The sequence below is a fragment of the Meriones unguiculatus genome, chromosome 20, assembly GCF_030254825.1.
Source record: "Meriones unguiculatus strain TT.TT164.6M chromosome 20, Bangor_MerUng_6.1, whole genome shotgun sequence".
Taxonomy (NCBI): Eukaryota; Metazoa; Chordata; class Mammalia; order Rodentia; family Muridae; genus Meriones; species Meriones unguiculatus.
Window position 1 is genome coordinate 69,855,621 of NC_083367.1, and position 24,069 is coordinate 69,879,689.

At 45.0% G+C, this 24,069-nt stretch overlaps 1 long non-coding RNA gene across 2 annotated transcripts in view; it reads right to left on the reverse strand.

Annotated features, from left to right (window-relative positions):
• The window catches only part of LOC132649506 (uncharacterized), a 40,096-nt gene extending 16,725 nt beyond the window's left edge, over positions 1 to 23,371 (reverse strand). For both annotated transcript variants that reach the window (XR_009587964.1, XR_009587963.1), the window contains exon 1: positions 23,075 to 23,371. This is a non-coding gene — a long non-coding RNA (uncharacterized LOC132649506). The remainder of the gene's footprint in view (positions 1 to 23,074) is intronic.
• Between the last annotated feature and the right edge of the window lie 698 nt (positions 23,372 to 24,069).

The window sequence follows — 24,069 nt, forward strand, 5'->3', positions numbered from 1 at the left end:
ACCTCTTCACAGCACTACAAAACCGACTACTAAGACAAGACCCGTCCCTGCCTTTGGCTTCCGCATCTTTTTTTTTTTTTAGTAGAAACAGAAATCCTATGGTTCTTTAGCGGAAACCTCTGATATTACAAATTGTCTGACATCTTTCCTCCTCCTTTGTCCCCCAGTTGTATCCTACTCCCAGGAAAGAATCCTGTCAGAGGCCTCCATGGACCAATGGCCAAGGAGTCTATCCAAGGGGGCCAGGAAGGTGGGCACCTTGAGCCCCTAAGGAACAAGGTTCTCTCGGGCTCCAGGAGTCACAGTGCAGAGCCCACTACAGAGCTTGGTGATAATCCAGCCAGGGACCAAGCCAGCTCACTGACAGAAGGGCTTCCTGAGAAGTAGGCCAAAGGGGTCAAGGCAGGCCATGACCAAGTGCAGCACTCCAGGTGTCACACAGAGAAAGTGAGACCAGGACAGAAGACAGAGCAGTGGGAGAAATCACCAGGACTTAGTTGTTGAGGAGGCTGTAGCAGAAGGCCAGAGCCAACCTGAGGCAAACCTAATGTCAGAGACAGCTGCCCTACCTACAAAGGCCCAGGTAGTGATAGCACTCTGTGTACAGGTGACCAACATGCCTGGGTGCCTGCTCATGCTGTGCTTTAGAAGCTCTTAGTTCCTTTGTCTCGGCGTCTCAGAATTGTTAATTTATGCCCTAATTTACGCTCTAATTTATGCCCTCCTCTCCAAGTCTTTTTTAAATTTCTGATTCTAGGGCTGAAGAGACAATTCAGTGATTAAGAGCACTCGTTGTTCTTGCAAAGGACTCAGGCTCAGTTCCCAGTGCCCACATTGTGGCTCCAATCATCTATAACTCCAATTTCAGGGAACCCAACGTGCTCTTCTGACCTCCATGGGCGCCCGGTTTGCACATGGTCCCCAGACATGCAGACAGCAAAACACCCATCACATGAAACAGTTCCGACTCTTATTTTCTGTGTTTCCAACTTCTTAGGATTTTGTTTTTGTCTCCTATTCAACTTTTAGGTTGGGCGTTTAGATTTTACCTTTTGTTGTTACTGGTTTTGTTTCTTTGGCTCCGTCTCCTTGAGACATGGTCTTGTTACAGCTCTCTCCTGGGGTTCTCATCTCTCCTCAGGAAATAAAAACGACGCTTGCCTCCTTGTGCCACTGACAAGAGCCAAATGGAGACTCAGCCATTTCTTCCACAGGCATTGTGCTCGTAAACTTTAAAAGCTTAAAACTAATGTGTTTAAGTTTTGTCCTTGGTTTGGTTTTATATTTAATACTGACTAACTGGCGAATGTACTCTTATAAATAAGCTTATGTCCTTGTGTGGTGTTATTTTTAAGATAGAGTCTCTGAACTAGGAATGCTAGGTCACAAGACATGGTCATTTAATTTCACTTGGGTCACCATGCAAAATGACAGGAATTTCAGTGTCTTCATTGGTTTTCTTATTATTGCTAGAATCAAGCAATAATTCATACATTAAAATGGAATAAACGGAGAAGAGAAGCACTCCAATGGGCAGAGGAAGTTGGTTCTTCAGACAGAAAATGGCTAAGGAAGCAGAAGCAAAGGCCGGTGACTGCCATTTCAGAGCTGTGCTTCTTATCATGCGGGACGCAGATAATAGGAAAATAATTGATTGGTGAACATGAGATCACTCAATCGATTTTCTCCGGGGAGGATTAAGGTAGAGGGAAATGTCCTTATCACGGCAACTGAGCCTGGCCTGTCTGGGAAACCTGCCGTTATCTCTGTAATCCTGATTTCTTGGAAGTTCAGATAAACAGTGTACCTTCCTGCTGGTGGCATGGCGCTTCACAGGAACGGCTGCGTTCTCCTTTTTTCGCCCTTTCTGTCTGCTTGCTGTGGTAGCCTAGTCCGAAAGGCAGCCTTTTCAGATGTTCATTCACTCTAGGTCACTATCTGTAGTAAATAACAAATGTGTCCTATCTAATAAGTCTGTAATAAATAGATTCACCATGTTATAACCATTGACATTCCCCTCCCTGGTTTATAGAAATTATTGTTAGCCATAATTGCCTTCTGTATTATGTCTCATTTCCCCCCTAAAGCTTCCGCTTGCTGATTTTGTGTTTTGTTTTTCATAAAATATTTTTCATTTATTTTAAAATTTAGCAATGTGCCTAATATTTCTCGTCTAGTTTCCATGTAAGTTTTCAGCCCAAGGCTTTATGTGTTGAAATTCAATCCCCACTGTAATAGGGGTTCCTAGTCAAGGTCACCTCCTCTTCCCTTGTCAGCATTCTAAATTTTAAAGAAAGAACATATTTTAAAATTAAAAGAAATATTTATTTATTTATTCACTTAGATCCTGAAAGCAGCCCCCTCTCTCCTCTCCTCCTGGTCCCAGCCCTCCCCTTACCAACCAACCCTAGTACATCCATTGCATCAGGACTAAGCCCTTCCTCTTTCACTGAGGTCAGACCAGGCAGCCCAGCTAGGGTGCAAATGATCTAAAAGCAGGACTTCGACTCCATGTCAGAAGCAACCTCCTCTCCACTTCCTAGGGGACCCACATGAAGATCAAGCTGCCCATCAGTTACATATGTGTCGGAGGGCCTAGGTTCAGTCCATGCTTCCTCTTTGGTTGGTGCTTCAGTCTCTGTAAGCCCCCGTGGGCTTAGGTTAATTGACTCTGTTGGTCTTCTTGTAATGTTCTTGTTCCCTCCAGGTCCTTCTATCCTTCCCTCCACTCTTCCACAAGACTCCCCGGTCTCTGCCTAATGTTTGGCTGTGGGTCTTAGCATCTGTTTCCATCAGCTGCTGGGTGGAGCCTCTCAAACAGCAATCACAGGACAAGCCACAAAGAGAAGCTACGTCACAAGAAGGGCCCAAGGGAGGATGATTGAATCCCACCCACAAGGGGAAAGAGAACAGACATTGGAAGTGGATGAAGTGTGGGAACTGGTGGGAGAGTGTGTGGGGAGGGGAACAAAGGTGGGGATCAGGTGTGAGGAGATGGGGAGTGAGAGGTGAGAGGGCTGGGAGAGAGAAGGGAAACCAAGGTGGTGGCATCTCTTGAACAAGCTGGAGACATGTGACAGGATAGACCCCTGGGAGCATTTGGGGGGGGCCACTAGATGAGCCTCCTAGCAGTGAAGGACATGGAGACTGAAGGGGCCACCTCTTAGCCAGGCAGAATTTCCAGTGGAGGGAGGGGACAAACCCACCCACAAAATCTTTTACCCCAAATTTACCCTCCCTTCAAGACATCCAGGGATAAAGATGAAGCAGAGATTGAGGGAAGGGCCAACCAATGAGTGGACCAACCTGAGACCCATCCACAGGAGAAAGCCAACCCCTGACATTATTAATGATACTCTATGCTTGCAGACAGGAGCCTAGAAAGGCCACATTTAATTGATTAAATACTGAATACTCAAAAGGCTCTCTTTAGACTTTTAAACCCAGGCAATATGTCACCTCCAGATAACAAAATGTGTAATGTCCCTCTACCACTCTGCCATCTAACAAAAAGCATGTACAGCATGTACATGTACTGTGGATTTAACTTTAAGAAATGTAAAATGTTATTCTAAAGAATTCTAGAAATCAACTCCAGGAAGTCAAAACTGATTCAGTGTTCTAACTAGAAAAAAAAAAAGGAAAGAAAGGAAGGAAGGAAGGAAGGAAGGAAGGAAGGAAGGAAGGAAGGAAGGAAGGTGTGTGCTATGGGTGAGGAAGACCCTCTACTCTGGTGGTTTGAATAAAGATGGCCTTCATAGGCCCCTAGGGAGTGACACTCTTGTGGCCTTGTTGGAGTAGGCGTGGCTTTGTTAGAGGAAGTGTTTCACTGGGAGAAGGCTTTGAGGTCTCAGAAGCTCAAGCCACTGCCCAGCATGGCATCCTCTTCCTGCTGCCTCCGGATCCAGGTATAGAACTCTCAGCTCCCTCTCCAGCGCCGTGTCTGCCTGTGTGCCGCCATGCTTCCTGCCATGATGATAATGGACTAAACCTCTGAAGCTGAAAGCTGCCCCAGTTAAAGACTTTCTTTGTAAAAGTTGTCCTGGTCAGCGTGTTTCTTCACAGCAATGGAAACCCCACCTAAGACGCGTACTAACCAGTCTCCCTGCCCATTGCCTCTGCGCCTCCTTCCCCTTCAGACTGGGTGCTGGAGATACAGTTTAATGATAAAATACATGGCCACCCTGTGGAGAGCTGTGGGTTCAAGCTTTGGTACAGGAAAAAAAATAAGTCAATAAAAAGGAAATAGCTTTCACATATCTGACTTCCCCATAACACAGCTCTGAGCCCTTGAGTAAACCCAGGTTTCTTCCTGTTGAGTCTCGACTCCCCATTACGGGCTTTTGGAGAGTGAGCAGACTTGAGCCTGCCCATAGCATTAGGAGATGTTTAAAGGACAGAAGCTTGATCTGGCCACGGTGTTTAGAAGTGGGAGGCAATAAGGATGGAGGTTGTTAGAGTTGAGTGCCCGTAATTGAATTCAGAGGGCTTTATAAGAAGAGGTAGAGGGACCCTAGAAAATTCAGATACATCTGCTTCTTCCTCTCCTCTCTCATCCCATGATGCCCTGTACCACCTCAGGACTCTGCTGGCAAGTAGGCCACCAGCAGATATGGCCACTCAACGGGACCTTAGGGACCATGAGTCAGAACAAACCTAATTTAAAAAGCCGTGCCTAGTCCATGGCATTTTGCTGTCAGCAGCAGACGTGGACTAATAGAGTTAAGAAGGCATCCTCACCCCTAAATTACCGACAGGCTCACCGAGGCTACACCACTCTCTCTTATGTGTTTATGTGTCACACCTTGCTCCCGAGATGCTGGGCCTCTGCTGTGTCCATGGAGATCCCTTGGTTCAGGCTCAACAGCTCATGTGAACACTTGGTCTCAGATGTCCCAGGCTTTTGCAGCTCACAAGGATTCTAGTTATTTCTTTTCCACCTCCCTGCCTGCTGCCTCACTCACCAACTCAAAACTCGGCTTCTCACAGCTCTCTCGGGACCTTTCCACACAAAGTTCACGAGGGTGAAGAGAGGGGCCAGTGCAAGCAATATGCAGCCTCATGAAGGACTTGTTTCCAGGAGTGGCATGCGACATTCTGGGAAGCCCCATGCAATCACAGTTATTCTGTCCTCGTTTTTCACTGGACTCTTGACCTTGCTCTAAGAAACACAGGACATGTTTGCTGTTCTTGGCATCGAGAGAAGTTAGGGAGAGACAACCCTCCCATCCCACCCCGTGCTGTATTTTCAAGCCCAGGTGTTCTCACTCTGAGGGGCACAACGTCTTTGGGAGGTTGAACAACCTTTTCACAGGGTCCCCTAAGGCCTTTGGAAATATCAGATATTTACATTAGGACTCATAACAGAAACAAAATTACAGTTATGAAGTAGCAACGAAAATAATTCTATGGTTGGGGGTCACCACAGCATGAGGGACTATATTAAAGGGTTGCAGCATTAGAAAGGTTGAGAACCACTATTCTTGAGTTTCCCCGCAACACCAGAAATAGGAGAGAAAATTAGCTTAGGAGTTGGCAAAATGAAGCAATCTCTCCTGCCAAATCACTCTACCCAGGGAACCCCAGGGGACAGGAAGGATGCTGGATGTGCTCTCAGGGGTCGCTATTACACAAATATGTCCTTGTGGGCCCACAAGAAAATCTTCAACAGTCTCAGTCCTCCAAATTGCATATTTGAAGGGAAGATTACTTGTATCCCAAAAGGACTCACACTTTGATGAACTGACTAGTACTAATCAGCTTCCTGAGAATCTGATCTGTAAACCAACTTGTTAACTTAATGACAGCAAACGTGTTTGCCACAGATGGTATCTTAAATTCAGAGCAGCTGAGTTGAGTCTTGTCTCAGGGTTTCTACTACTGGAGAGAAAACACCAAGACCCAAGGGAAACTTGGGGAAGAAAGAATTTCTTTCAGCTTACAGTTCCACATCATAGTTTATCACTGAAAGAAGTTGGGGCAGTGAACTCAAACAGGGCATGGACCTGGAGGCAGGAGCTGATACAGTGGCCGTCGACAAGTTCTGCTTACTGGTTCACTCCTCATAGTTTACTCAACTTGCCCTTCCTTCCTTCCTTCCTTCCTTCCTTCCTTCCTTCCTTCCTTCCTCCTTCCCTCCCTCCTTTCTTTTTTTCCTTTCCTTCCCTTTCCTCCCTCTCTACGCCCCCCCCCCCATTTTTTGTTTGTTTTGAGACAGGTTCTCACTATGTCACTCTAACTGTCCTGGAACTCACTATGTGGACCAGGCTGGCTTCAAACTCAAGGAGAACTGCCTGCCTCTGCCTCCAAAGTGCTAGGATTGAAAGCCTGGGCCACTACACCTAGCTTCAGTCTGCTTTCTTATAACACCCAGAATCACCAGCCCAGGGCTGGCACAGCTTATATCAGTCAACACTCAAGAAGATGCGTACAAGTTTGCCCACAGGCCAGTCTGGTAGGGACACTTTCTCAACTGAAGATCTCCCTTCCAAAATGACTCTAGCTCATGTTGAGTTGACGCAAAATTAGTTACACAAGTGTTAATATTTTAACTACTGGGTATTTTTTAACGTTGTTATATTTTTACTCATTTATTTGTGTGTGTGTGTGTGTGTTTCTGACCCTACTTGATGTCACATAAAAGGCCACTCTGGCCTCAGTAGACAGCCATGTCAGAGGTAGAGCTTGGAAGTAATGATTAAGTTAACTAGTCATGAGTAGATTAACCGTTCTGATTTAGAGCCCAGCCTGTCTGACCTTATTGGAGGAGTCACCTTCATCTATAGAAGCTTCTCATGTCCGTTCAGCTTAGTGAGAAAAAATTAGAAAGGCACAGGGCATGCATGGGTCCTTGAGTGTGGCCATCAAGAAAGTCAAAGCCAAGTTCATGACTTACCATCTTTGTGGCCTTGGGAAATCATGCAGCCATTCTGGGCTCCGGCCCCTCTCCTACAGCCACCAACCGTGTGACCAAGTGGAGCAACAAAGTGGAGCCTACTCCTTTTCTCTCTCAGGACTGACTCAGAAGTTACTATAGTGTGTGAACTTGAGTCACCTGGAGCCCAGCATACTGGAGCTCTTATATGATGGTTATAATTCTTTGCAGCACTATAAATTTTGAATCAAGTTATTCCATATATCAAAGTATTGCTGGGTATTTTGTGTATGTGATGCATTCTTTTAATGTGTCTTCAAGTGCTGCTTTAAAAATTGATTATCCAGTCTTACAGAGGATAGCAAGAATCAAAACTTTAATTCTTTGTGGTCTAATTATTTTAGTTTATTGTGCTCTTTGAGGGAAGTATGCAAATAATAGGATTTTATATCCTTTGTGGTGAAATAAATCAATATGCTACAACTAAATGAATACCATGAAACACCACTCAGGTAACTAAACACAACCCAAAGCGGTGTAAAGGATAACCGAGGCAATTATCCACTTTCTTCCCACCCCCCTGAGCAGCTGCCATCTTGTATTTTAAAGCTCATATTTACTGTGTTTTAAAAAGTCCTAATCAAAAGACAATGATTATGTTAGCTTCTCTGCATTCCTTTATTTGGCTCAATAGGTCTTTGAGACACAGTCCTGTTTTTAAAGGCACAGTAGTAATGAACTTATGTGGACTTCCATGTAGTAATGAACTCATGTGGACTTCAATGTAGTAATGAACTTATGTGGACTTCCATGCAGAATTCCACATTGTGCCTTTACGTATCCTTCCTGCTGATAAAGCATGTAGGCCCCTCCTCCATAGACATGATGATTCTATAAACATTATGGTTTTCTTTGTGTTGAGAGTACCCTGGAGTGATACTCCTAGACCACAGAGTGGGCAAATATCTTCTTTCCCTTCAGTAAACAGTGACCAGATGGTTTCCTAAGTGTTTCCACTCAGTTACATTTCTACCAGCATCTCAATACTCCTTATTTTTTCATGAGGTAGAAAAATGTGATTTTCTGCATTCGCTTATTTTATATACTTATATTTATAAACTTATTATTATATTTATATACTTACATTTTAAAACGTAGAGATATGACGTTTATAATTCCACTATTTATTTGAGACTTGGTTATGTTCTACTAGGCAAAGCCCTGCCACTCCATGGGCTACCCGACCTGCTTAGTCACGGCCCAATTGTGCCATGTACTCCTTTGGAAACATCACCACTGCTCTAAGAGGTACTCGGGATTAACAAGACGTTTTTTCCCATGTAGTTATAATTTTCTTTTTCTCTGTAAAAACACTTAAATATTCTAAGAAAGCTGTAACAGAATCAGCTTTTTACTTTTCATGAGCTCTCAGAGTTAGTTATTTATAAGTACTAACTTTTATAACTATTGAGTTGAGTACTACCCGGCTTTTTGAGAGAATAACAAAGAAGTGCGCTTTACGCAAGCCATTTACATGGACGCTTTCTTGAATGGGCACAACAAAATCACCAGAAAGAGCTTAGAAAAGTCATTTTCAGGCCGCCAAAATTGACAACCAACGCCACGCTTTCTCCCAAAGTGGGAGGAGACCCCTCAAAACCCAGACCAAACCAAAGCAAACAATGACAAAATAGCAAACCAGAACCCTCCTCCATTCTCATCAGAATGAACAAGGATGAGAACAGGGTTCAGCTGCTGGACGCTGTACTCTGCCAAAACATTCTGGAATGAAGCCAACCTGTGGAAAGAAAGAAACTGACCCTGCTTCTTGCGAACTGCCTGTGGGATAGAATTCTCCTCAGACTCAGAAATCAGAGGTACGGTTACAGAAAAAGAGCTAGTCTGTTTGATATTGCTGTGTTAATGGTTCAGATCTTTAAAGAGATCAATGGTAAGTTATAGCTGGAGGTGTGGCTCAAAACAAACAAACAAAGTGTAAAAAGTTCCTGGGCCCCTGTGAACAACAAAAGCTATAAACCATGATGCAAGAGTACAGGCCGGGCTTCCTTCTTCTTTGTTTTGCTTTCATTTTTGGCAGGAAATTTCCCCAGCTTCGCAGAAATGCTTCCTTTCCTAGTAAATCTCTGCCTTCCTCCTGAGTCAAAGTTTTAAGGAATGAAAAACACCTCTCCACAAAGTATTCCTGTAATGTCTGACTCAAATATGAGAATAATACATTCTGAGAATACTTCAAGTTGCTAAAAATGTTGAGTCTCGAGCTGGAGAGGTGGCTCAGAGGTTAAGAGCATTAGCTATATATCCAAAGGTCCTGAGTTCATCTCCCAGCAACCACATGGTGGCTCATAACCATCTATAATGAGATTTAGTGCCCTCTTCTGCCCTGCAGGCATACATGCAGGCAGAAAACTGTATAAATAATAAATAAATGAAATATTTAAAATGTTGAGTCTCTCTTGGTGCCTACAGTATTCTGCACAGCACAAATGCACTGGGCAAATACATGCAGGATCCCTGAGTTTACACAAGTACTTGGTAGCATAACCATATCCTTCCAACTTCTGTTTAACTTTAAGTTGTAGTATTATCACCACTGCCATTTTGTTAGTGCAGTGTGGTGTGCCTGAACGGAGGCGCATGTGCTGTGGCACTGCAAGGCAAAGAACAGCTTTCAGCAGTCATTTCCCTCCCTCCACCGTGCAGACTGAACTTCATGCAGTAAGTGCTTTTATCTGCTGAGTCATCTTTGCAGGCTCAGATGTTTGCCGTTTTTTTTAAAAACCTTTTCATAGGGTGATCTGAATGTTTTCTATATAGATGTCACTTTATAAGACTTTCTTTTGGAGTCATTTTTCCTTTCAATAGTCAAAGAAAAAAAAATGGTGGGCTTGAAGGCCAAGTGTGATGTGGCCCAGCAGTTATGTGTCTTTTCCAGGTATCTGTTCACCCCAGACAGGACATTAGCAATGGACCAAAGCAATGATTCGGAGTCTAGCTTGGTGATTTCATTGGAATTACATATATGATCACGGGTAAGGGATTGCTTATAAGAGCACGAATGACTCAAGAGGCTGTATCACCAAGTGCTCACCTCCACATGGATGAGAACTCATGAAAGCTGAAAAAAAAAGCTCCATGTATAATTTTCTGGTAGCTCTACAAATCAGATAACTTTTAGACAGTTTAGCCAGCCTGTGTTGCCTCAGCAAACCTTCCAGCTTGAGGAAGGAGGGGTATTGTACATCTGGTTAATTTCAAGGACTTCCTGGGACTTACGTTACTTCCTGAGTCTCAACAAGCCTCTCTTTAGAGCTTCCAGGGTCTTAATGAAAATCCCTAAAGGAAAGAATGTTTCAAGGAAATTGCTACACAATAGCTTCCTATAATGACATGGATAGGTTTTAGTATTTGGCGTATTTTTAAAATGAATTGTTAGGTGTTTATAAAATAAATAGAGGTGAGCCGTTTTCAAGAGTTTTTATATTCAGTGGTTTTTCTTTTACCTCACCAATCTCTGAATAACACAACACCAAAGGCAACTCGGATTGCTTTTCTACAATGGCTCGAAATACAAAGCATTGAGAGACAGGCAAAGCCACTGCAGGCGGGGTGACTCCTGTAGGTAGCTAATGTGTGGCTGTAAAACATCAGGATGGCACACAGAGGGCGTGCTTGTATGAATTCATTGCTACCTGCTGTTTCTGTGGGTTTGGGGATTCTGTCATCTTCCTTCTCCCAGCCAGGAGCCCTTGCTATCATGTAATTTGGCCACCATAGATGGGGACAAGCTTGTAGGTGCAACTTGATGCTTCAGAGAAAGAAACTGAGCTGCTTTAGGCCCTCTGGTCCTAAGAGGAATGATCTTTATGTATCTACCATCAATAAGACATCTCAAAGAAATCATTCTGGGTTCCCAATACATTTCAGACAAACTTCAGGGGAAAAAATGAGGATAAGAGGCAGGTGGATCTCTGTGAGTTCGAGGCCAGTCTGGTCTACAAAGTGAGTTCCAGAATAGCCAAGGCTACACAGAGAAACACTGTCTCAAAAACCAAAAGAAGAAAAAGAAGAAGGAGGACAAGAAAAGGAGAAGGCGGAAGAAGAGGAGGAGGAGGAGGAGGAGGAGGAGGAGGAGGAAAAGGAGGAGAAGTAGGAAGAAGAGGAGCAGGAGGAAGAGGAAGAGTAGGAGGAGGAGGAAATGGAAGAAACACCTTATTATGCTTTGGACTGGGGAAAAGGGAAAGATAAGGAGACTTGTTGCCAGGCAACACAGCCTCCAGCTCCTGGTTGGGACCTTGACTATGGAAATTACTTCCTTTGTCCTTGCTTATGCCTCCCTAGCTGCTAAGAATTCTCTGGCAGCTCAGATCACCCCATATGTGACACCTCAATTTCGATGCTGATTTGTGTTGTCCTAGAAATGGCCCATTTCTGAGCGTCTTTTATTCCCAGGATACCTAAGCCTTTATTAGGCATGTCATGGACATTATCTGGTCTATATGCAAACAGCGTGTATGAGCAAATCTCACATGCAGGCTGAGCCTTCCTTGGAGGCTCTCAATTCTATTCTTGTCAGCTGACAGGTTCAGCAGTCCAGCTGACATCCAGCCATGACATTTTATTCATCTCTGTAGAAAACTAGACTTTGGCTCCTGTCTTGAAATCACAGAACACAAAGGCTGGCAAGAGCTGGGGGACCCTTGACAACCCTGTCCCCTTCGTAGAGTTTAAAACAAGCTTTTAGCCCCAGCCATTGTAAACCTGTCTTCCTCATGATAAAGTATTCATCGTATTATTCTTCGGGGAGCATTGAAATGAGCCTGAAGAACAGCTGGATGGCATGGAAGAGAGCAGTCTCAGCCTCCAAGGGGCGGATCCATCAGGGCCCAGACTTCTATGGAAGGAATGTGGGTAGGGTAGCATGCGCTCTCATATTGCATGCAACCTTCCTGACCTGACCCACGCATTTGCTGGTCAGGTGTCAGCACTCAAGTTTGGCCAGATCAGCCTTTGCTCTAACACCAAAGAGATGTACCTTATCGTTTATTCTAAAGTCCAGCTTTCCGCGCCTCCTAGGAGTCCAATAAAAATAAGATTTCCTCTGCTCCTCCTTACTTTTCAACTAAACTTGCCATCCTCATGATCTGTCCCTTTAACCTGTGCTGTTTTTTCTTCATTCCGAAAGCATCAACATAGATTAGAGAGGATCAAAGGTACATTAGTGAAAGGTACAAGAACAGGGAGAGGATTGTGAGATAAGTGAAGGGACCATGGAGCGAGCTTTGACAGTAAAGGATGGGTTTGGAGGAAGGGGTGAGGAAGGTAGGACATCATCCATATGGCCAATAACCTGAAGCTCTTTGAACCCCAAGCTGTTAGTTTTTCTAGAGCCTTAATTACATACACATGGTTGATTACATCATTAGCCATGGACACATTCAGCCTCTCTTAAGAGGACAAGGTAGGAGGAGAATGTGAAAGTACTCTCTATGGTGTCCAAAATTATCCTATGACCTTTAACTTGACCTCAAGTTCCCACCAGTGATCCCTCTTTCTCAAGCCATGATCTACAACCCAGGAATCTTGCTACTTGTAATTCATTCTTTACTTAAGCCTCCTGCACTCCAGCAAGGAAATATTTCATTCTGAATTAAAAATAAGCCAGCCATTTTTTTACCCAATCTAAATTTGAGATTCATTTTCTTCCCCGGCCCCCACCCCCACCCCCGCCCGAACCAATCCAACTTAGCTCTTCAAGGCACAGCAGGACTGAGATGATCCTCTTCTGCTGTGGCCTGGCAGCCGTACCAGGGGGAAATGATAAAAAATAGACAACAGAGTCCACATCAGAGACAGTCCCTGCTCCCCTTACTAGGGAACCCACATGAGGCCTGAGCTACCCATCAGCTGCATCTGTGTAGGGGCCCTCATTCCAGTCTATGCATGGTGCTTTGTTGGTGAGTCAGTCTCTGCAAGCTCCTCTGGGCCCTACAACAGGGTAGGCTTCTGGGAGGATGTGGGGGTGACTCTACATGAGACTCCTAGTAGCAGGGGTCATGGAGATTGAAGAGGACACCCTCTAAGTTGACAGGACTGCTAGTGGAGGGAGGGGAACACCAACCCACCCGCAAAACATCAACCCCAAATTACCTGCCTACAAGATGAGCAGGGATAAAGATAGAGATTGAGAAGATGTCCAACCAATGCCTCCCCCAAACTGAGACCCACCCCATGGGAGAAAGCCAACATCTGACCCCATTAAAGATATTCTGATGTGCTCACAGAAATTCATTTTCATTCCTACTTATGTCTATCCCTAGATAGGTCTCATTAAGAAAACTATTATCACATGACATTTCAAACTAACCAGGAAAAAAAGAAGACCCTAAAGGCCTTCAAATCAGAAAGGGCACACTTGTTTAGGAAAATGGAAATGCTTTTTTTTTTCTATTTGTTTATTACATATTGTGAGTAAATATCCAGTTATTATATGTATCTGTATTTATAAACATGTATAATTGCTATGGGACAATTATAAATGAATAAGATAAATTAATAAACACCTCTCAAAACTAGATGCAGACTTCAATACTGAATTTCATTATTAGAACTAAAGCAACTGTTAACTAGAAGACTTTGTTATTTCCCATTACAGGAAGAAAGAAAATAACATTGTTCAGTGTCGGGAAACTCTTCAAATGAAGCAGCACTGCCCAAGTGTCCTAGTTTGGCTTCTGTTGTGACACACACCATGAACACTTTACAGCTCATTGTTGAGGGACGCCAGGGGAGCAGCTCAAAGCAGAAAGCTGAGGGCGGGAGGAGAACACACTGTTTGCTGGCCTGCCTTGTCTGGCTGGCTCAGCTGCCTTCCTCAGACAGTACAGGCCAGCTGCATAGGGATGGCACTACCCACAGTGGGCCATCCTACGTCAGTAATTCAGAAAATGCCTCCACCCAGACACGGAACAGTCTGATCTGGGCAATTTAGCTGCGTCAACCTGACGTTCAGTGTAGGGTGAATTCACTAAGCCCACTCCCCAGAGGTAAGTAGCAGAGGCCTTGAAAGCTCATTAGCACTTCACGAGAGTGAGGGAGAAGATGCTTCCTTGGGGAATTTGAACTCAAACAGTAGAACAATCAGCTGAGGAAACTTTAGACAGGGCTGCCTGCAAATGTTCTTGAAAAACTTGATTTCCGGCCAAATGAATAACAACTGCAGGACAGGGTCCATCTGCAGAGGATATGAAAATGTGGCCAGCTGAGGAAACAGTCAGTGAAGGAAGCAAGCATGCAGGGACAGTTTTAAATCCTTTGGGCAAGGTTGTGAAAATGGAGTCTTACTTATGAAAAGGGACAGAAATGCAGTCCATCTGTTGTGTTCCCTGGGCCAAAGCTGTGTCCTTTCTCACATCCATTTCTTGGACTCAGATAATTGTAGACCAGAAAGATGTAAAAAGTAGGAAGTTTCTGAAGGCAGTGTGCGAAGACTCACTAGAAATAGAATGCATTCCAAGTTAGGCAGAGCCACTTGGGTCCACCTCTTGAATAGCTGTGTTTCTTTGAGCAAATTGCCCTCTTTCTCTGGGCCTCTGCTCATATGACCTTCAGGCAAGGTGAAGGCATTGTTTAACTTGCAGAGTTGTAGGAACTGAACTTCACGTATATAAAACACCGAGCCTGGCGCCATTTGCTCAGTAGTGATGCCTGGTATCAACACTGATGGATATTGAGGTTCAGCGAGTGCTCTCTGAGGGTTTCTAGGCTCTTGTAGCTCCAAACAAAGAGTTAGAAAGAGGCAAATGCAGAGCCGCCCGCACATTTGCTGAGAGACAATGCAAGGAGTGGGAGGCAGGCAAGAGGGGGCGTTTGAGTAACTCCAAGCACAGTGGTGAACTGACATGGGAGGTTTTGTCAGGTCGTCTAGACTTTGGGATTCGTTGATGTAGCATGGGTTTTGGTGTGCACTTACATTACATTGACATGGGCTTTCTTGCTCATGCTCCTTCTGTGGTTAGTATTACATGCAATGCCATGCATTGCATAGCTCCTTAGCATCTTAACTCTCCACCGAAGGGTGGACACTTTAGCATCATAATGAGTGACAGGTCACCTTTCGATGCTGGAGTGCTGCGTACTTGCATCCAGGGCTCTAGCCAGTTCTAGTGAGTCTCACCCAAGAGTTTCTTGTCTTTGGTTCTGTCAACCAATTTCTTTCATATTCTAACTCTGTAGCTTTTGTGCAAGTGTTTTTTTTTAACCTTTATTCTCAATGTTACTCTCCTGCTCCAGCATTATAATCACTCTCTATCACTTCTTAAGACTCCACTTTCTTTAAAGAATTTTCCTTTTTTAAGACTTAACTCACAGGAAGCACAATACCCAAAGAAGATTCCATTTCTGTGGCTGCCCACTAAAAAATAAATATTTCTATTGGAGCCAGACAAATGGTGCAAACGTTGAGAATGGTTGCTTTGCAATATGCACAGGGATGCAACAGAGGCACAAATGTCATGGTGGCGACCAGCTGATTTCTAAGTGGATTCAAGGTCTGCTTCCCAAGAGAAAATGCATGCCTGCTATTGTAAATCGGGCAAGAATTCGTGAATGGGGAGCTTACACGCCCCAGGGATGAGCCTACTGCCCTTTTTCACTAGGCAGACAAACTGCCCTCGAAATCCGTCCCCGTCTACCTCTAGATTAGTGCAGCTCTCAGGCTTCTTTGGAGAAGCTGGGTTTTTGGTTTTTTGTGGGTCTTTTTTTGTTTGTTTGTTTGTTTTGTTTTCTCAGAATAAGGAGGCTAATGTAGAAACTGACAGCTGGTCAAAGTTCAGAGAATAAGTATCAGTGAAGTGCCTGACCACAAATGAGACCCTTTTATCACATCTTCTCCCCATGGCTCAGAGGCCATTACAGAAGAGGAGGCAGACTTACTATAAGAGCCAGGGGTTAGGGAGGACTAGAGAGAAAAAGAGTCTTTTCTACACAACATGACAGCTGCACCCTTGAACTCACAGCAGCTGTGGTTGTCTGCACAAGATCTACACAACATGAAGCCAGTCAACATTCTAGCACAAGGCAAGTGTGTGTGTGTGTATGTCAAAAACTCCACCCCTAACTAAGGAGCTATTGACAGTTGCTGGCTGATGGGGAAGGGAGAGTCTGGTTTTCCTTCCCTCCTCCGCCCCCATTTGCCCTTCTTTCCACCATGAGCTGAAGCAACATGAATCTCTCTCCAGAAACCAAACTGATGTCATCAGCGTGATAGACTTTACTGCCTACAGAACCATAAGCCATATAAACCTCTTTTCCTTATAAATCAACAAGCTTAAGTATTCTGTTATAGCAATAGAAACAGATGAAGTCACACCATTAGAAAGAAAACATGGTATCTGTAGGGGCTACTGATATGCCCTCATCTTCATGTCCAACCACTGACCCAAAGTGTGGCTACTGGGGAACTACAGGATAGATTCTAGACCCAAAATTTGTGCCCAGGACAGCAAGGAGAATCCATGCCAGGATGAAAAAATATTTAATTGAGTGACTGCACTCAACCATGGGCCACTAGCTGTGACCCAATTGAGTCACTAAGGTAACCTCTGCAGAGGATGAGAGAAAGTTTTCAAAGGTCTGGTTATCGTGTTCCTAGAGAGATTTCTTGGCAAAGAGGACAGTGTATAGATTTGCCATTTTCCACCTGGGTGACCTTGGAAGGCTACTTAACCTTCCTAAGCCTTACAGTTTATGATCTGGAATAAGCAGGTAATAATGCCATTTACCTAAATGGACTGAGAAAAAAAATTCTATTTGATGCTACATGTAAAATAACTGTAATAGGTCCCGTTGCCCAGGAAATGCTTAGCAGGGTTACGCTGTTATTATTGTGGACCTTGGAACATGAAGCCGGGAAAAAGATGATCAAGAAAGCCCATGGCTCTAAAGGCAGCCACCACAGGGTCAGAGAGACAGGAGAAGCCTCGCACGTCAATCAGCTGTCACTGCAGCACAGGCTCATCAGGCAAGATCAGACTAGATCAGAAAAACAGGCTCGAGTGTGAAGGCCCTGGAATGCCAGGATGCTGCGCCCTTCCAGGAGGGGCTGGGAAGGTGAGAAGGTAGTAGACAGGGCCTTCTGAAAATGACCAGTGTCCTAGTGTTTTATGACAGGCACTATGACTGAAAGCAACTTGGGGAGCAAGGGGGCTATTAGGTTACAGCCCACTGTAAGTTAGGGGAAATCAGGAGAACTCAAGCAGGGCAGAAGCTTGAAGCAGAAACCATGGAGGTTCCTGCTGCTTCCTGGTCTTTTCTCTCTGGCTTTGCTCAGTCAGCTTCCTTATAGAACCCAGGACCACCCGCCCAGAGGTGGCACTGCCCACAGTGAATGGGCTGGGCTCTCCTGCATCAATCAGCAATGAAGAAAATGCACACATGGACACATTCAAAGGATAACCTGTTTAAGGAAACTCTTCAGTTGAGGCTTTCCCTTCCCAGGTTCTTTCAAGTTGGCAATGGCAACAAACAAAAACAATCAGACCCCACACAGTGGAAGTAGACCAGGAGGCCAATCTCAAAGACACCACTTAGACACTGACAGGCAAGAGAACATTTTCTATGAACAAAAGCGGATTTCTAAAAACTGACTGGAATCCTAGAACTTGGGACAGATACCTGGAAACCACCGATTCCCCAATTGATAGTACCAATGACCCAATTGTGTTGCATCTCAATGGTCAGGGCCCAACTCTAGTGTGCATGTTAAAAACTCAGAGTAACACAACTAGAATTCTGGGGAATTTAGCTGTCTATAATTGTCAGCAGAACACTTGGCGCCCATTGAGCCAGAGAACTGAACCCCAGACTTGTACCTTCTCATCTCTGCAATCTGAAGTCTTTGGAGTAGCTGCCAACCAAAAATAAAATAAGAAGTCTTAGTACTGGTTCAGGGCTGGGACTGAAGCTGCCTCACAGTGACGTACGATGTGCAGAGCTATGATGCCAGGTCGTGCAGGCCTCTGGCGCCTCCTGTGACTTTGTGGAGAAAAGCTGAGCTGGATGGCAGACAAGCGAATGCCCGTGATTTGTTTCTGGAGGGAATTTTATTTATGGACACTGGAAGTATAATTTTACACAAATTTTACATGACATGGAGTATCATTCTTCTCTTCACTTTTTCCCCCTCCCAGCCATTTTACAAAAGGAAAATCCTGTGCTTAGCTTGAGGGCCCTTTACAAACACGGATGGGCTAGAACCAGCCTGCGGCACAGGGCTTCCTATTTCCCAGCCTTGTATTTTAGGCTGCTTCTTCTGGCCCTTAGCAGATCACATGCCTTACGCATGAACTTAGCCTATTCAAAGGCAGAAGAATGTGTCCCCTTTGCATGGGGCAGCAAGGTCCCACATTGGCTTTGTGGGGTCCTCTGTATCCTTCCTCTCCCCAGACACTGCTCCTCCTTCCTCTACAGTGGTAGGTACCTCAGCTGGCCATAGAATGAAACTCTGAAAAATCTGAATGATTCCAAACAGAGCCAGTTCTGGCCTCCTGCCACCATTAAAAGAAAGCCTCTTTTAGCCTGATGACTGTTGCCAAAACCATGAGCTCAGTTCAGTTGCTAGCATTAACATGCACAGCTAAAGGGCTCTATCCACCCCGACAGGGACTTAGAATGGGCTTGAAGAGAGCAACGGGTGAGCTGGACACAATGGTGGCAAGATTACCACTAACACAGCCTTTAATTGAACTAGTTTGCTTTTTCCAATAAATAGATGTGTGTGTGTGTGTGTGTGTGTCTATATGCCTGTCCCAGATAATGTTCACGTGCCATCCTTCAAACATCGTCTACTCACTTTGAATCAGGGTCTGTCTGTCATCTCCCTGGTGCTCATTAGCTAGGCGAAGCTGTCTGGCTAGAGACTCCCCAAGATCGTCTCTCTATGCCTCCTCATCCCTGGGATTATAAGCATAAGCCACCACACCTGGAATTTGCATGTGGTTCTGGGGATCAAACTCAGGTCTTATAACTGAATCATTCTCTCCAACCCCAGAAGGAAAAAAAAAAAAAAAAGAATTGGGAATAATGTCCACAGATGCTGCCATTCACGCTTGTGTGGAATAAGGGACAGGCTCTAGAAGAAGGGACATGATAAAAAGGCGGAAGAGACGCAGCTATGGTGTCACGTGACCTCAGTGTGTACTGGGCACTGCAGAGACTGCTCTGCAGACACACGGCACGAGGCTGCACTCTAACTTCCTCTCTCCTGTGTGTCTCTTCCTCTGCCTGTGGATGCTTAATAGTTTTTTCCTAAAATCGAAGGTGTGATCCCCAGGGGTAGTTTTTGATTCATGAAAGATTCAATCAATCAGTCAATCAATCAATTGATCAGGGAAGGTCAAAGGGGAGCAGGGCACTGAGAGTCATATAACTAAAACCTGCTTCTGCTGTCCTGCTGGGGTCTGGAGCTGCTTTCTCCGTGGCCTGGCCTTCAGCTTGCAGCCTCACCAATCCCTCCACTGTGTCTTTGCTGGGTTTTCTTTTCTTTTCTTTTCTTTTCTTTTCTTTTCTTTTCTTTTCTTTTCATGCATGACATGAGGAAGAAAATAAAGCAGAGGCTGGAAAACACTGAAATTTTTATACCACAGACATATCTGTTAGTCCTTTCTTCAACTACTTGATTTGGAAAGGAAGTGTCCTCCATCCACTGACCACTGAGTAAGCCGTGGGAGCAATGGTGCTGTACATTCTTAGGACACTCAGTGACCAGCATTAGCTCACATCACTCCAAGAGCAGGCACAAGGCCAGACAACTGCTAGAGACCCCGACTCACAGGCCCCTCTCTCTCTCTCTCTCTCTCTCTCTCTCTCTCTCTCTCTCTCTCTCCATCCACCCTGCACACTCAGGTCAGGCTGTGCTAAGGAGAGCAGTGAGAAGAGCCACAAAACCCATCTGTTGCATAGGGTTCTCACTCTGGAGACCCAGGCAGCTCCAGGTCAGAGGATGGACCGGATAAGACTGATCGTGCTTCAACGCTTCCTCAGAGTGACTGTGGGAGATGCAGGCTCATTTGGTCTGCTGGCAGCAGAGTGTGCCTGTAGACCGACTCGTTCTAACAAACAAGTTGTCAGGCTGGACCAGACTTGCTTGGAGTCCTACGAAGAATCTTTACTGACAGAGATTCTCCCATTCCTCCACTTTCCAGAAGGAGAACAACAGCAGTTTAGACAGACAAGCCTGGGTCAGTCCCCCACCAGGAGAGACAGGGATGGGCATAAGCCAACCCTCGGGTACTTAACTAATAGAGTCAAAACATGTCTGAGGGGAGCTGTGGAGATGCTGCGCCTTCATCCACACACTCTTCTGAGAACAAAAAGCCTGAATGGACTCAGTGTACTCCTGTGTAGTCCCCAGATGCTAAGCAGTGTCGCTGTCTGAAGAAGGGTTGGGGTCTTTCCACAAATCTTCCAGCCAATAAAGGCTGAATGAACAATTGACTGAGGAAGTGAGCCACCATTAGCAATTGTGTTAGGTTAAACTGCAATAAAATGCGCTTGGGGGAGGGTGCAGCAGGCAAGGAAGTTTGCTAACAATCCTCATGGCCTGAGCTTGATCCCCAGGACCCACAGGTTGGAAGGAAAGAGCCAACTAGATGTTTTCCTCTGACCTCCCAAGCACTTACACAAACACACAGACACACAGAGCTGCAGAAGACAGACAGACAGACCCATACACCACAAACCCTACATAAATTAATTGTAATAAATTTCTAATTTTTCTTAAAAGGAGTAGGACGTAATGTTTCCTAATGTTTTCCCAATGTTGTTTTTCGCCCAGGTCTCTGTGATAAAGGCCTTGCTGAAATATGTGGTCATGTATGGACTTGTTTTTGAAAATATTATGACATTAAAGGGGGGGGGAGGTGAAAAAGAGTAAGAGTAGAGTTAGGTATTTGGCTCAGTGGCAGAGCTCTTTCTTAGCATAAAGCCCCAAGTTTGGTATCTGCCATACACATACACACACATACATACATACACACACACACACACACACACACACACACACACACACACACACATACAGAGAGAGAGAGAGAGGCAGGAGGAGAAAGGAGAATGAGAAAGAAAGGGAGCAGAAAAAATGTAATAAATGTAACAATGCCTGGTGCAATTTTCATTAACTCTGTTTTTCTATAATATGGATTTTTAGCATTCTATAAGCAGCAGTTTTAATTAGTCTAATCAGAAAGAAGCCACCCTTTCTAACCTTGGGCATGCCACCATTCCCACCTCACAGAAGTGAGTCAGCTCCGTGGCAGATGTCTTGTTAGGGAGTGGGGACGGGCATAAGGTCTTTAGTTTTGTGACTCGAGAAGCTGGAATCCAGCTGCAGAAGGCCCACGTGTGGAAGGACCTGCCCTGGCTGACATGCCCAAGCCGACCTGGCTCTGGACGGGGATTTGAGAATCAGAAGCAAGTAAGGGGCCAATTAGCTACACTGATACCGTGAGTTCATCTCAGCCCTCCAGAAGCCCCCTCAGGAGCTTGGGAACCTCAGTTTCATTGAGCGTGGTCACCACCCATTTAATCTTGGATATCACAGGAAGAAATGGAAGAAAATGGGCTTACGACAGCCTGTCTGACTCTGTCATCAGCCCGCAAAAGTAGGTATGCTGAGCAACGCTCTTGGCCCTGAGCATAGACTGGGGTGGAGGAGAGGGGGATGGTCAGTCTTTTCTAGGTGAATGTGTTGTCATGTATGTGCAAAACAGAAAAGCAATAATTGTCTCTTGCCATCCCTGAGTACTGATTTCTCAAGACCTACTCTGAACAAAGGAATATTCGCATTCAGAATGTTCAGATTCAGATTCGTTACAGAAGACATTCGCCACAGATACTAACATACCTCTCTAACCTACTCCAGTCTTCTTCGTCCCTTAATATTTTGCAAATTGAATATTACAGACTCTTACAACTAGGATCCCTGAGTGACTGAAAATAGGCATCTGAATTCACTCATCTGTACACCAGCACTGGGAGCTAAGTTGATGGGGAGGGAGATAGGGCTTGCAGGTGGGTTTATGGACAGCAGATTAGGTGGTAGTTTTTGGTCTCTAGACTCAGCTGGAATGACATATTGCTGGGCCGATACTGATCCTTGGAATGTTGGTGAGCAGGACCCTCTACACTGCAGCTGGCACTGGAGCGTGCCAGTTCCCTAAATCCCCAACTCTCCTGCCTGCCATCCTGCTGGGAGAGCAACCATGCCTCTGTCCTGAGTGATCTTTCAAACATTTAAATACTTCTTGAAACAAACTGGGCTCTGGCAGATTTGTAATAGTAGTTACATAACCCATAATATTTGCTTTGTAATGGTTAACCCACTTGATCAACACCATTAATTTATCTGAATGCTACCAAGACAGAAATTTAATCTATTCTCAGATTAAGCAAATATGCAAATCGCTGCACTTTTCCTCTGTAGAGTAATATATTGACCAACCAAAAGGCCTTGTCACAGGCAACCTGCTTGCTGTGAATAAGGAGTAGCATCCAGCTGGCTCTGGGAGACGATGGCTCAATGAATCAAGCTACTAACATGTGGGACTCATGAGGCCTTGTACCCAGGCTCTCTTCTTATGTACCTGTAAGCACCCCCACCCCCAGGAATTCTCCTTAGACATCACTTACTCATCTTGATGTTCCCAAGACAGGACTTGGGCAGTCTGGAAAGGCTTCTGGACCCTGAGGACATTCATTTATCACATTCTGATAACTGCCGGCTTCAGAGCAGAAGCATACAGAGCTATCTGGGTGAAAAGGGTGATGCCTGGCCTATCCCAAAGACACTGCTAGGCTCCCATACGCAGCGACCTTCAAGTTCCTACCCCTTTATGCCACCCCTCCCACAGTATCCAACATCCCCTGTGGAGTTCTCAAAGCCACCATGAACAGCTATTGTTTCTTGATTTCCCTGGGATAAGAAAAAAACAAATGAGCACAAAGCCTCAGTCCAAAGCTCAGGTCACCTTTCACAATGGGTCAGAACCATTCTGTCATCCTTCTTCCTTCAGGACAAGATCCTGGCCACTTAACAGAAAGATGAAGTTATTCCTGACCAACCCATCGTTTGGGTTTCCTCTCTTCCCTGTTCCTCCCTGCAGGTTCCAACCCTGCAAAACTCACCTGCCCATTCTGCAGCCTGCAGCTCCACCACCTCTCATACCTCCATGGCTGGCTCCATTCAGCCTCGAGAGTCCAGCGTGCTGTTCCTGGCGTTGGTCAGCCTTTCCACAGCGTCTGACCTGCTTACTCTGCGTATCATCTGCCAGGTGCTGAGGGCACAGTGATAATCAGGAAGACCTGGTGCTGCAATCTTAGACCTTACAGCTCAGTAAACAGGGAATCGACACAGCTGAACAGGCAATGAGAAGGTTCTCCGATATGCAATAAGAACAGGGTGTGTCAAGACATGACTGAGAAGTTTTCCAGAGAAAAAGAACCAATAATATGTCTATGTGCACACATACAAAGAGACTTATTATTAGGAACTCGTCCATGCAATAATGAAAGTGGTCAAGTCTCATGATCTGCAGGCTGAGTCAGCAATGGGGCACCAGAAGGCACAGATGTTTTAGTTCTAGCTCAAGGACAAGAGAGAGCTGAGGCCCCAGTTTGCAAAAAAGAGCTCTCTTAATGTTAGGTCAGGCAGGGTTTTGTTCTGTTAGGTTCTCATCTGTTTGGAGGAGGCCTATTAACAACACCTGACCAGTCACCACCCAGTGAAGTCTAGACATAATTAACTACCCCGGGGTACCAGAGGGACATCTGGATAAAACCCCAGGCATGTAAATACTACATGAGCCTCCTGCTTCCTCAGGGCTCCATTCAGCATCCTTCTCACCATCATATTAGCCTGATCACAGCTCATGTCTTGCCATGCCAAGCCGTAGTTCCTGTTGGTGTTTTGTATCTTTGATTAGATTATACACCTGATGCCTGCGATGACTATTCTTGGTTCTCCATTTGACTACATCTGGCAGGTTCTCCATTTGACTACATCTGGCACCAGCTAAGAACCATGCTGCTGGGCACACCGATGAAGAATTTTTCTTGTTCGTATCATTTGCAAATGGGATGATGCCCTAAATCTGAATCATCTAAGGTAGCAAGACACACCT